At 41.5% G+C, this 14,484-nt stretch overlaps 2 protein-coding genes across 4 annotated transcripts in view; both read right to left on the bottom strand.

Moving 5' to 3' along the window:
• LOC114643553 (protein NLRC5-like) overlaps positions 1-14,484 on the bottom strand; it is a 5,922,889-nt gene that overhangs the window by 1,454,888 nt on the left and 4,453,517 nt on the right. The window lies entirely within an intron of this gene.
• LOC114643557 (NACHT, LRR and PYD domains-containing protein 3-like) overlaps positions 1-14,484 on the bottom strand; it is a 1,908,976-nt gene that overhangs the window by 1,572,796 nt on the left and 321,696 nt on the right. The gene's annotated exons all lie outside the window — the stretch shown is intronic.

The following is a 14,484-nucleotide window of genomic DNA, read 5'->3' as shown; positions in this document are numbered from 1 at the left end:
AGCCTGGCGAATTTATATCAGTAAGCTATTCCAGATTTTAGGTGCATAACAGCAGAAGGCCACCTCACCACTTCTTTTAAGTTTAGTTCTTGGAATTCTAAGCAGACACTAATTTGAAGATCTAAGGCTACGATTTGGAGTGTAAGGTGAAAGGCATTCCGAGATATAGGATGGAGTGTGATGATTTAAGGCTTTGTAAACCATCAGCAGTATTTTAAAATCAATTGTAAATGACACAGGTAGCCAGTGTAGTGACATCAGAACTGGAGAGATGAGCTCGGATTTTCTTTTTCCAGTTAAGAGTCTGGCAGGTGCATTTTGCACTCATTTTTGGGTGGTCCTGAGAGGAGTGCGTTCCATTAATCTAGTCGGCTAAAAACAAAAGCATGAATTATTTTTTCAGCATCTTGCAAGGTTATGAGAGATCTAACTTTTTTTCTATATTCCTTAAGTAAAAAATGCTGTCCTGGTAATCTGATTAATAGGTGATTTAAAATTTAGGTCAGAGTCAATAATTACCCCTAAGTTTTTTACCTCTATCTTGACGGTTAATCTTAAAGAATCACGTTTATCTCTAATACCCTCACTATATCCATTTTTGATAATTACTAACATTTCTGTTTTCTCCTTATTTAGTTTATGAAAATGACTATTCATCCATTCAGAAATACAAGTAAGACATTGGGGGTAAGTGAACCAAGAGAGTCGGGGTCATCAGGCGCTATTGATAAATACAGTTGTGTGTCGTCAGCATAGCTGTGGAAGCTCACTTTATGTCCAGAGATAATCTGACCTCATGGAGGCATGGAGATATGAAAAGAGCAGCAGACCAGGAGAGACCCTTGTGGACCACCATATAGATTATCACTTGTCTTTGAAATATAATCACTACAACTAACAAAGAATTTTCTCCCTGCCAGGTAAGACTCAAACCAATTTAAGACCCTGCCAGAGAGGCCCACCCAATGACTAAGGTGATTTATAAGAATATTGTGATCAATGGAGTCAAATGCGGCACTCAGATCTAAGAGGATGAGAACAGATAAACGTCCTCTGTCGGCATTTACCTGCAAGTCATTTACTACATTAACGAGTGCAGTTTCTGTACTGTGATTTGTTTTGAAACCCGACTGAAACTTGTCAAGAATAGCAGGTTTAATCAACTGATCAGTGAACAGTATTTCATGTTTTATTCATTATAAATTTAGACAACAAGACCCTAATGTCCTCAGGTTTCTCATTCCACCTCTTGAAGGTGACTTAACTCCCCTAACAAAAACTCAGAATGAAGGCTGGCACTGATGTTCTGAATTGGATCAGTTGATACAACATCCCCTAATGGTCCTTTAATTGCTCATTTTGATATGTCTGTGCTTTATTGGACTTCAGTTGATTAAGGTGTTAGGCTGATTGACTGAGTGCAGATAACATGAACCTCCATCTGTTTTATTTAAGCATTCATATTTTAGGACAATGAACAGTAAGGTGGTGCAGTGGTGACTTCTGTTGCCTTCCAGATCACCATTCATTGTTCATGTGGAGGTTACAACGTCTTCTGCTTTCTCTGTGGAATCCCTCCAGCTACTTCAGTTCCTCTCCATTGAAGTTGGTTGATTGGTTGTGAATGTAAATTGTTCCATTATGATTTCCAGTGTGAGATTAGACTGGCACACATTTGACAGTCCTGAGTTGTTTTCTGTTTGATGCCCAATTCTTTCAGGATCCATGTATGAGAATGTTCTCACACGGCACAGGAAGATCTCTTCACACACATTTCTGTGCCTGGACAGACTAAACTTTTCCAATCTGATTTATTTATCACAGACTTACATTAAACAGCCCAGCGCCATCAGGTGTACTAGAGTAGTAAATGCAGTAGGACCAGGCAACTGGTGTGTGTGTCCTTCTCTCAAAGAAAGTGTGTGGGACACAAAGTGTGTCACTCAACGTGGGGCAGTCCAATAAAGACACACAAATGACAGTCAAGGATGAATAAGTGACTGAAGGAGACCCATTAAGCCAGACTGATCTCCATGCTGGTTTATGTTGTTATGCTTTTCTTGTTTCCTTATAGAATTCCTGCATGTGAGTGAAATGAAATCCCCCATCATCCCTCACTGGCACTCCTCTTCTTGATCTCTATTGCTCAGTCGTTTCCTAATAATTTCTTTCATTAATTTATTTGTTACACATATTAAGCTTGCCCTGTGGTGGGCTGGCAGCCTGCGCAGGGTTTGATCCTGGCTTGCGCCCTGTGCTGGCTGGGATTGGCTCCAGCAGACTCCCGTGACCCTGTAGTTAGGATATAGCGGGTTGAAAAATGACTGACTGACTGACATATTAAGCTTACAATATTGCCCATCCCGACTTCTTTAGACACCAAGATTTCAGATGTGCACTAAGCCTTCTAATCTCTGTAATCTCACGTGGTCAGGTGTGTGGCAGGTAAACGTCCTGAGAAGACCACTTTATCAGTTCTGCTCCTCAGCTTTGCACTCAACTATTTAAATGTGCCTTGCAAAACTGGCAGTCTGACTCACCTGTTTGAATTGCTCAATGACAACTGGACAAGCTTGATAATGACAGCACACCTCCAATTTCCATCTTCATAATCATTACTCTGTCTGACACTCTTTTCATCTCCAGAACACTATTGACATACTGTTCCTTCAGAATAACTCCTACTCCATTTCTCCTCCCATCCATACCATGATAGAACAATTTGAATCCACCTCTGATCCACCTGGCCTTACTCCACTTCCATTTAGTCTCACAATATATCAACCTTCCTTCTCTCCATCATATCTGCTATCTCTCTCCCCTTACCAGTCATACTGCCCACATTCAAAGTTCCTAACCTCAGTTCCACTCACTTTACTTTCCTTCTCTCCTCCTGCCTCCAGACACATCTCCCCCCCTCTTCTTCTCCTTCTTCTTCTTCGGCCAACAGTAGCCCAATATCTGCCAGCACCCTGTTGGCTAACAGTACTGGTGGCGGTCGTTGTTAACCCGGGGCTCGACTGATCTGGTATAGAAATTTGTATTGTTGTCCGCATATTGATTTGGCAAAATTTTACACCGGATGCCCTTCCTGACGTAGCCCTCTCCATTTATCCAGGCTTGGAACCGGCATGGAGAAACACACTGGTTTGTGCATCCCCTGTGGCTGGGTTAAAGATATAACAAATATCAAATTAATTAATATTACCATTGTTGAGTTATTATGAGAGATGTGTCTCATGAATGTTTTATATGAGATATAAAAGCAGATGCTAATAAAGATGTGTTTTAATAAAAAGTTTTATTTAGCTCACATTGGTGAGCAGATTTCTACTATCTATTTAAATTTAGTGATAATTGAGACTGCAGTTTGTTGTGAAGTAATCCAAGAAGGGGTGAGTTCTTAGTATGAAAAATGATGTTTTTTTATTTGAAATAAAACATCAGGAAAAAAGTATTGCTTTCTTTTTTGATATACATTTTATTTTGTAAACTTAGTGTGACAACGTTTTAGTGAAATTATTGTGAAGAGGCGGGTATCAGCTAGAATAAAATAAAAGTCTATTCTCTGATATTCTGGTTCTTCTTAGACCTTTGAGTTGAGCCACCGCCCTTGAAATGTCTGTGCAGATCCCAACTGTCCATTCTGGTTGTTTACAGGACATCTGCTGACGTCTTAGTCATCTCTTAGTCATCTTTCAGTGCATTTTGTTGTTCACTTCACCTTTACCTGATTTCAGACATTTATTAACCCTTTATGCTATTTCTTTATCATGAATGTTAAATTACCTTAAATTTAGTTCTTCCACACAGTGGGCTTCATTGGTGGAGGACCTTGTGCATCAGAAGGGTTTCGGTGTGGAAGGTCATTTGTTGATTTGTTCCTCTGAGGCTCAGGTCCCCTCAGCTGCTGTTGAGTTTTCAGGCTCGCGTTCCTCTCAGACCTGATGGCTTGTTCAGAGTCAGTGCCCTAGAAGGGGGGCTATGTTATGATATGAATACTATGGCATTTTATTCTGCTCTTCTGTTGTGTTTAGATAAACCTTATCCAGCTTATATTACATTTTAGAACATGTGGTGCTTCTCTGTTTGAAACTCAATGCTTCTTCAATGAAAATTTCTCATATTTCAAAAACTTGTCCAGCACACTCTGTTCCATCTTAATGTAAATTGAACTTTCCAGACAATCCTCCAAGGGTTCCTTAAAGTTGTTCATTGCAGATTAGGAACACTTGGTGACACTGCTTTTAATGTTCTGTTTGGTTGTTATGATATCTGACACAACTGATGATTTTTAGGTTTAACACGGTGACTTATGTATAGAATGTTTCCTCTGCTGAATTATTAGACAATCATCTCATGTAAGAATTTGTCATTTTTTCTGAGCGCACAGTCTGTGGAAAGCTGAACACTTGACCTTTAGGGCTTGTGATTTGATTGCTGTTTCTTCTTTTTCTTCTTCGATGACAAATGCGATCTGATTTGAATTTGCTTTCCACTTCGGTGGACTTCATGACCACCATGTTAAACTGGCCCACCCCACCTGATCAGTAATATAAGGAGGTGTCGCTGCTGTCCTGAACAGACGTCTCAGCGTCAGCACCACCACCACCATGATGATGAGACTCACCGCCTTGCTGGTTCTGCTGTGCCTGTGCTCAATGGCGATGGCTTCTGTGAGTTCTGACCTTTTGTATAGAAATATGTCTGTAAAATCTTATTTTCTTCAGGTTTCCTGTTGGTAAATTTCTACTCCTTACTTTTAAACTGTAGATTGTCTGAAGTCTATTTTCCAATTTCTAAAGTTTCAGTGTATATTTGTTTTTACTTTTCAGATATCTGACTCTCCGGGTGACGCTGATGAGAAATCACTGAAAGCTGTAAGATCTTTGATTATCGGGTGAGTAGAATCAGAGGATGTGCTGCTGAAGGATTTCTGTCAGTTCCTTCGCTGATCTTTCTGTCGTGTGTGAGGCTATCAAGGGACTCATCACAATCAATTTAATCCTTTAATCTCTACTTTAAATTACACCACACTGGAAAACACTTCTTCAATTGATGCTAAGGTAGCAGATTTGGAAGACTTGTGCCTTCAAGAGTGTGATAAAGAATAGAAATTCTAAATCTCGCCTGTTAAAACTCAATTCACTTCCTTCCTGAAGAAACACATTTAATCCTTCATATCAGAAATATCTTCCAGTCATGGACATTACCCTGCTCTGTGTTTATGTAAGTTGGATCTGTATATCACAATCTTCTTTATCTGACATTGTGATAATTGATATAATTTCCTAGTGGTTTGTCTCACTTTCTCTATGTTGTTTTTTACTTATTCTGAGATAGCAGTGGGTGCCGCTGTTTTGTGTTGTCTTTTTAATAAACACGGCCGGCGTTTTCCTTGTGATTGCACTGTGAATATAAAACACATTGACTTCTGCTCAGTTCAGCGTCTGAGTTTTCAGTCAAATTTATTTAAAATCTTTCATTTTTCTTTAGTGGTACATGAACACTTTAGTGTTAGGACCTTTCTACTTTCTTTACTGGACTTTGAATTTTGCTTGGCATTGTTGCATTGTGATTGATTACTCATTTATAACTCAAATCTGAGGCTAAGGATCTGCGCTGGTATCCTGAAGGTTGCCGGTTCGAATCCCCGTCACTGCCAAAAGAGATCCTACTCTGCTGGGCCCTTGAGCAAGACCCTTAACCTGTAATTGCTTCAGGGGCGCTGTACAATGGCTGACCCTGCACTCTAACCCCAAGGGGTATGCGAAAACTAACAAATTTCTAATACGAGAAATCGTATAAGACGAAATAAAGAACAAAAAAAACAAACAAAAAAAAAAAGTCTGTCACTTTACTATTCTTCCCATTTGTCCTTTCATTGTTTCATCTCTTGGTATTTTTTCAGCGTGATTGTTTTTTAGTCATGTATACAATTAAATCCCATTATAGAAATCACTGCATAATTTTGTTCCTAGTCCTACTATTATTTTCATCACAATGGTTATCATCCTTTATAAATATAATTTCCTTTGTATCTGATTTTGACCTGCAGTATAAAAACAAAGCAAGCAGATTCTTTACTTGATGCCAAAATTCCTCTAAAATATTCAAATGTGACACTCGCTGCCGTGAATAACAGCAAACTCCTGAATGTGACAGAATTCTGACTAAACGTTTAGGAGCTTTGGGATCAGCTGTCCAGCCGTGAATGTCAGATACTTCATTGGTAGCCCTCAGTACCATCTGTCTTGGACATGAGACCACTTTACTGCTGAGTCATGGCAGGGGTCTTACATTGTGCCAAAACTTTCATGTTACATTACTGGTAAATATTGTACTTTTTTATTAATAAATTGTCCCATCTGGACTGAGGTAATTAAATAAAATTATATTAAATGTTCTCAGATGATTACAGCAAGTGCTCTACACTATAAATGCAGCACCTCACTTCAGATATCCTGCCACACTTTTGTTTTTGGTTGCTGAGAAATTTTTTGATGACTCAAATGAGTTTTTCTATGGAGGAGTTTTAAAGATATTTTATTAACATGATTTAGTCCTCCTTCCTCAGTGGTCATACATCATATTCATGTGTTATACTGAGAGGATCTTGTCAAAGATGTCCACTCTCCCCACTCTTGTTAGCACTCTCCCTTGAGCCTTTGTCTGTAGCTGGACATCAACATAATGAGATTTTTCTATTTCTATCTGTCACTTCTTTCTGTGTCAATGATATTATATTAGTTTTCAGTAATGCTATGGAAGACATCAAACATGTCCTAAAATTTATTTCCTTTGCTTCTCACAAGATTAACTGGGTATAAATGAATCAAATCGAGACATCAAGAAGGGTTGTGGAACCACTACGTAATGTCCAGATTTGTATAGGACTTTAGACGATTGATCAAAAATATATATTGTATAGATGTCTTGGCTAAACTGAAGATGGTGCTTGTCTGCGTTAGTTTTGGTCTGCTTTGTTTCTGATTGCCCTGTTTACATCACATGACACTCTGTCAAACTTCAGACCCATTTCCATGTTGTTCCTTCTTTCTACAATTCTGAAGAAGTTTGTCTTTCTACAGCTGCAAACTTTCTTAAATGAAAATGGCATTTTTGAAGTATTTCAGTCTGATTTTAACACACACCACAGCACAGAGTCTGCACTTCTAAGGATTCTAAATGATCTTTTTAATAAGAGACTCTGGGGGTCCTGCTGTCTTATTGCTGTTAGGTCTGACTCTGGTATTTGATACAGTTGACCATGACTTGATCTGCTGCTCTGGTCTTGACCCTCTCGATCTTACAGCAGATGAACTCACTATAACTGATCATTTTCTCCTTTCATTTAATGCTAAATTTACTTTTTCTATTACTAATCTCCCCCGTCTCATATCTTTCCGTAATATTAAGAATATTAATTTTCTTTCTTCTAGAATTGATTCCCAAATAGTCTTTTATAATTTATCCACTCTTAAAGAATTGGTCTCATACTATAACACTGGTCTCAATGATATTCTTAATTCTCTCGCTCCGTTAAAAACCAGATCTGTTTCCTTTTTTTTTCTGCCCCCTGGTTTATGCCTGAACTTTGGCTTCTGAAAGCCAAGAGCAGACAACTTGAACGGTTATATAAAAAACTGGACTCTTTGTTCACAAAGAGATGCATAAAAATCATGTACTTTATTATAAGGACTGTGTAGCACAAACCAAATCCAAGTATTACACTCAGTTAGTTTCTTGTAATAAAGGTGACACCAAGTCATTGTTTTCATTACTTAATAATATCACACAACCTCCAGACTCTTTACCATCTCACCTTTACTCAGCTGCTTCTTGTAATTCTCTTATGTCCTTTTTTAATGAGAAAATCCAGCGGATACATTAGCACCTCGGTCCAGATCCTCTCTGTATTTCCTCTGAACTACACACACCTATTCACTCTTTTTCCTCTTTCCAGCTTCCTACTTTCTCAGAAATCTCAGATCTCATCTGTAACTCTAAGCCATCTACCTGTCAGCTGCACCCCCTCCCCAGAGTTCTGGTTAAAGCCTGCCTGGGGTTATACAGGGAACTGCTTAGCAATGGCTCAGTCACACCACACAGGCAGAAGCTTTTAGTCAGCCTGGGCCACCTCTCCTCCTCATCCTCGGCCCCTATCTCTTGTGGGGTCCCTCATGGAGATATTCTCTGGCCTTATTTTTTTTTTCACTGTTCATGTTGCCCTTAGAATCCATTTGTAAATAACACAATATTTCTTTCTATTACTACGTAGATGATACACAGATACATTTTCCACTAAACAGATCAAAACAAATTCTCTTAAACCTTTATTGGATTGTAGACATTAAATTGTGGATGTCACTACATTTTCTTAGTTTAAATGAAAAAAAAACAGAGATAATGTGTTTAGGACCTTCTGATCAAACTTGTGCTATAGATATGAATATCGGACCCCTTGACAACCAACTATAAACCCTTTCTAAAAAATCTTGGTGTGATTTGTGATAATACCCTCAAATCTGATGAACAAATGAACTCCGTTGTTGAAGTCTTTTCTCTCAGTTCAGAGTATTAGGTGAGGTTGAGCCCTTTCTTTCAGTAGATGATTTTGAAACACCAGTTCATGCGTTTGTCTCTTCTCAGCTTGACTATTACAACTCATTACACATTGGAGTTAATCGGACATCAGTTTGTTCGTCTTCAGCTCATCCAGAACGCTGCTGCCAGGCGTCTAACAGGCACACGAAGACAGAATCCCATCACACCAGTCTTAGCTTTTCTTCACTGGCTTCCTGTTCACTACAAGGTTGAGTTTAAAATTTTACTGTTTGGTTTTACATCCTGAATGGCTTAGCCCCCTTTTATATTAATGACCCCTTACATCCATACTCTCCTTCATGATCATCAAGGTCCTCTGACCAGAACTTATTGGTTGTTCTCAGTTTTAGACTTAAGCTTAAAGGGGGATGTGCGTTTGCAGTAGCTGCTCTCAGCTTTGGAATATTTAACCTTTTTGTATGAGCTCAGCACTAACTCTGGTCACTTTTAAATCCCACCTGAAAGTCAATCTTTTTCCTTTGGCTTTCGAAACTTGTATCTTCTTCTTCTTCTTTTGGCTGCTCCCTTTAGGGGTTGCCACAGCGGATCATCTTGCTCCTTATCTTCCTGTCCTCTGCATATTGCTCTGTTACACCATCACCTGCATGTCCTCTCTCACCACATCCATAAACCTTCTCTTAGGCCTTCCTCTTTTCCTCTTCCCTGGCAGCTCTATCCTTAGTATCCTTCTCCCAATATACTCAGCATCTCTCCTCTGCACATGTCCAAACCAACGCAATCTCGCCTCTCTGACTTTGCCTCCCAACCATCCAACTTGAGGTGACCCTCTAATGTCCTAATTTCTAATCCTATCCATCCTCGTCACCCCCAATGCAAATCTTAGCATCTTTAACTCTGTCACCTCCAGCTCTGTCTCCTGCTTTCTGGTCAGTGCCACCGTCTCCAACCCATATAACATAGCTGGTCTCACTACCGTCCTGTAGACCTTCCCTTTCACTCTTGCTGATAACCGTTTCTCACAAATCACTCCTGACACTCTTCTCCACCCATTCCACCCTGCCTGCACTCTCTTTTTCACCTCTTGTCCACAATCCCCATTACTCTGTACTGTTGATCCTAAGTATTTAAACTCATCCACCTTCGCCAACTCCACTCCTTGCATCCTCACCATTCCACTGACCTCCCTCTCATTTACACACATGTATTCTGTCGTGGTAGTCCTACTGACCTTCATTCCTCTCTAGAGCATACCTCCACCTCTCCAGGGTCTCCTCAACCTGTTCCCTACTATTGCTACAGATCCCAATCTCATCAGCAAACATCATAGTCCAGGTCAACAAAGACACAGTGCAACTCCTTCTGGCCTTCTCTATACTTCTCCATCAACACCCTCAGAGCAAACATTGCATCTGTGGTGCTCTTTCTTGGCATGAAACCATACTGCTCACTAATCATCACCTCACTTCTTAACCTAGCTCCACTACTCTTTCCCATAACTTCATGCTGTGGCTCATCAATTTTATCCCCCTGTAGTTACTGCAGTCCTGCACAACCCGTTATTCTTAAATATCGGCACCAGTACACTTCTGCTCCACTCCTCAGGCATCCTCTCACTTTCCAAGATTCCATTAAACAATCTGGTTAAAAACTCCACTGCCATCTCTCCTAAACACCTCCATGCTTCCACAGGTATGTTATCTGGACCAACGGCTTTTCCATTCTTCATCCTCTTCATAGCTGTCCTTAATTCCTCTTTGCTTATCCATTGCACTTCCTGATTCACTATCTCTATATCATCCAACCTCTTCTCTCTCTCGTTCTCTTCATTCATCAGCCTCTCAAACTACTCTTTCCATCTGCTCAACACACTCTCCTCACTTGTGAGTACGTTTCCATCTTTACCCTTTATCACTGTAACCTGCTGCACATCTTTCCCATTTCGGTCCCTCTGTTTAGCCCATCGGTCCTTTTCTCCCTCCTTAGTGTCCGACCTCTCATACAACTCATCATACGTCTTTTCTTTAGCCTTCGCCACCTCTGTCTTCACCTTGTGCCTTATCTCCTTGTACTCTTGTCTACTTTCTGCATCTCTCTGACTATCCCACTTCTTCTTTTCCATCCTCTTCCTCTGTATACTCTCCTGTATTTCCTCATTCCACCACCAGGTTTCCTATTCCTCCTTCCTCTGTCCAGATGTCACGCCAAGCACCCTTCTTGCTGTCACCCTTACTACATCTGCTGTAGTTTCTCAGCTGTCTGGTAACTCTTCACTGCCACCCAGTGCCTGTCTCACCTTCTCCCTAAACTCAACCTTGCAGTTTTCCATTTTCAACTTCCACCATTTGATCCTTGGCTCTGATCTCACTCTCCTCTTCTTCTTGATCTCCAACGTCATCCTACAGGCCACCATCCTATGCTGCTTAACTACACTTTCCCCTGCCACCACTTTGCAGTCTTCAATCTCCTTCAGATTGACTCTTCTGCATAGGATGTAATCTACCTGTGTGCATCTTCCTCCACTCTTGTACGTCACCCTATGTTCCTCCCTCTTCTTAAAATATGTATTCACCACAGCCATGTCCATCCTTTTTGCAAATCCACTATCCTCTGACCTTCTTTATTCCTCTCCTTGACACCATACCTACCCATCACCTCCTCATCTCCTCTGTTCCCTTCACCAACATGTCCATTGAAATCCACTCCCATCACCACTTTCTGTCCCTTGGGTACACTGCTCATCACTTCATCCAACTCACTCCAAAAACCGTCTTTCTCATCCATCACACACCCAACTTGCGGGGCATATGCACTAAACACATTCATCATCACACCTCCAATTTCCAGCTTCATAATCATCACTGGGTGGCGCAGTGGGTAGCGCTGCTGCCTCGCAGTTGGGTGATCTGGGGACCTGGGTTCGCTTCCCGGGTCCTCCCTGCGTGGAGTTTGCATGTTCTCCCCGTGTCTGCGTGGGTTTCCTCTGGGCGCTCCAGTTTCCTCCCACAGTCCAAAGACATGCAGGTTAGGTGGATTGGCGATTCTAAATTGGCCCTAGTGTGTGGGTGTGTTTGTGTGTGTCCTGCGGTGGGTTGGCACCCTGCCCAGGATTGTTTCCTGCCTTGTTGGCTGGGATTGGCTCCAGCAGACCCTCGTGACCCTGTGTTCGGATTCAGCGGGTTGGAAAATGGATGGATGGACAGATAATCATCACTCTATCTGACACTCTTTTCACCTCCAAAACGCACTTGACATACTGCTCCTTCAGAATAACTCCTACCCCATTTTTCCTCACATCCACACTATGATAGAACAATTTGAATCCTCCTCCAATCCACCTGGCCTTACTCCCCTTCCATTTAGTCTCTTGCATGCACAATACAGTGCATCCAGAAAGTATTCACAGCACATCACTTTTTCCACATTTTGTTATGTTACATCCTTATTCCAAAATGGATTAAATTCATTTTTTTCCTCAGAATTCTACACACAACACCCCATAATGACAACGTGAAAAAAGTTTACTTGAGGTCTTTTGCAAATTTATTAATAAAAAATAAAAAAAACTGAGAAATCCCATGTACATAAGTATTCACAGCCTTTTGCTCAATACTTTGTTGATGCACCTTTGGCAGCAATTACAGCCTCAAGTCTTTTTGAATATGATGCCACAAGCTTGGCACACCTATCCTTGGCCAGTTTGGCCCATTCCTCTTTGCAGCACCTCTCAAGCTCCATAAGGTTGGATGGGAAGCGCCAGTGCACAGCCATTTTAAGATCTCTCCAGAGATGTTCAATCGGATTCAAGTCTGGTCTCTGGCTGGGCCACTCAAGGACATTCACAGAGTTGTCCTGAAGCCACCTCCTTTGATATCTTGGCTGTGTGCTTAGGGGTCGTTGTCCTGCTGAAAGATGAACCGTCGCCCCAGTCTGAGGTCAAGAGCGCTCTGGAGCAGGTTTTCATCCAGGATGTCTCTGTACATTGCTGCAGTCATCTTTCTCTTTATCCTGACTAGTCTCCCAGTTCCTGCTGCTGAAAAACATCCCCACAGCAAGATGCTACCACCATCATGCTTCACTGTAGGGATGGTATTGGCCTGGTGATGAGCGGTGCCTGGTTTCCTCCAAACGTGACGCCTGACATTCACACCAAAGAGTTCAATCTTTGTCTCATCAGACCAGAGAATTTTCTTTCTCATGGTCTGAGAGTCCTTCAGGGTGCCTTTTGGCAAACTCCAGGCAGGCTGCCATGTGCCTTTTACTAAGGAGTGGCTTCCGTCTGGCCACTCTACCATACAGGCCTGATTGGTGGATTGCTGCAGAGATGGTTGTCCTTCTGGAAGGTTCTCCTCTCTCCACAGAGGACCTCTGAAGCTCTGACAGAGTGACCATCAGGTTCTTGGTCACCTCCCTGACTAAGGCCCTTCTCCCCCCGATCGCTCAGTTTAGATGGCCTGCCAGCTCTAGGAAGAGTCCTGGTGGTTTCAAACTTCTTCCACTTACAGATGATGGAGGCCACTGTGCTCACTGGGACCTTCAAAGCAGCAGAAATTTTTTTGTAACCTTCCCCAGATTTGTGCCTCAAGACAATCCTGTCTCTGTGGTCTACAGACAATTCCTTTGACTTCATGCTTGGTTTGTGCTCTGACATGAACTGTCAACTGTGGGACCTTATATAGACAGGTGTGTGCCTTTCCAAATCATGTCCAGTCAACTGAATTTACCACAGGTGGACTCTAATGAAGCTGCAGAAACATCTCAAGGATGATCAGGGGAAACAGGATTCACCTGAGCTCAATTTTGAGCTTCATGGCAAAGGCTGTGAATACTTATGTACATGTGCTTTCTCAATTTTTTATTTTTAATTAATTTGCAAAAACCTCAACTAAACTTTTTTCATGTTGTCATTATGGGGTGTTGTGTGTAGAATTCTGAGGAAAAAAATGAATTTAATCCATTTTGGAATAAGGTTGTAACTTAACAAAATGTGGAAAAAGTGATGTGCTGTGAATACTTTCCTGGATGCACTGTATATCAGCCTTCCTTCTCTCCATCATATCTGCTAACTCTCTCCCCTTACCAGTCATACTGCCAACATTTAGAGTCCCTACCCTCAGTTCCACTCTGTTTACTTTCCTCCTCTCCTCCTGCCTCCGGACACATCCCCCCCCTCTTCTTCGCATTCTTCTTTTTTGGCCAACAGTAGCCCAGTTTCCGCCAGCACCCTATTGGCTAACAGTACTGGTGGCGGTCATTGTTAACCCTGGGCTCAACCAATCCGATATGGAAATTTGTATTGCTGTCCGCATATTGATTTGGCAAAATTTTACACCGGATGCCCTTCCTGACGTAACCCTCCCCATTTATCTGGGCTTGGGACTGGCATGAAGAAACACACTGGTTTGTGCATCCCCGGTGGCTGGGTTTTTAAGTTTGTATGTCAGTATTTATTTTGGTGTATTTATTTACTGTATGTATTTGGTGTATTTATGGTTAAGCTGTACAACACTTTGCCCAACTTCTGCTGTTTATCAATGTGCTCCATAAATACAATTTGACTTGACTTGACTTGCCAAATACTCAACACCAAGAGTTCAGTCTTTTGGGCGCAGGTCCTTGTGAAGTTAAGGCCATAAATGACGAGGTGTCTGGGTAGTCGGAGTCTTTAAGTAGCAGAGCGGAAGTGTCAGGTGTGGACTGACTGCTGCTCGTGCTGAAATTGATGTCAGTGGTCCTCCAGAGAGTCCTCCTCCACTCCAGGCTAAACAGAATTCAGGGTAGTGCTGTCACCTTCAAGTTCTTTCCCATAATATTTTCTCTATATGTCCAGTGTTTGTTTTTCTAATCATCCCCACTTTTATAAAATCGATCCAAATAACGTTGTTCCTGGCTAGAAATGCATCAGTTCTGTGACTGAGT

This window comes from Erpetoichthys calabaricus, chromosome 4 (genome assembly GCF_900747795.2).
Source record: "Erpetoichthys calabaricus chromosome 4, fErpCal1.3, whole genome shotgun sequence".
Classification (NCBI taxonomy): domain Eukaryota; kingdom Metazoa; phylum Chordata; class Cladistia; order Polypteriformes; family Polypteridae; genus Erpetoichthys; species Erpetoichthys calabaricus.
Note: the sequence above shows the minus strand (reverse complement) of the source record. Positions and strands in the feature narration are given on the sequence as shown.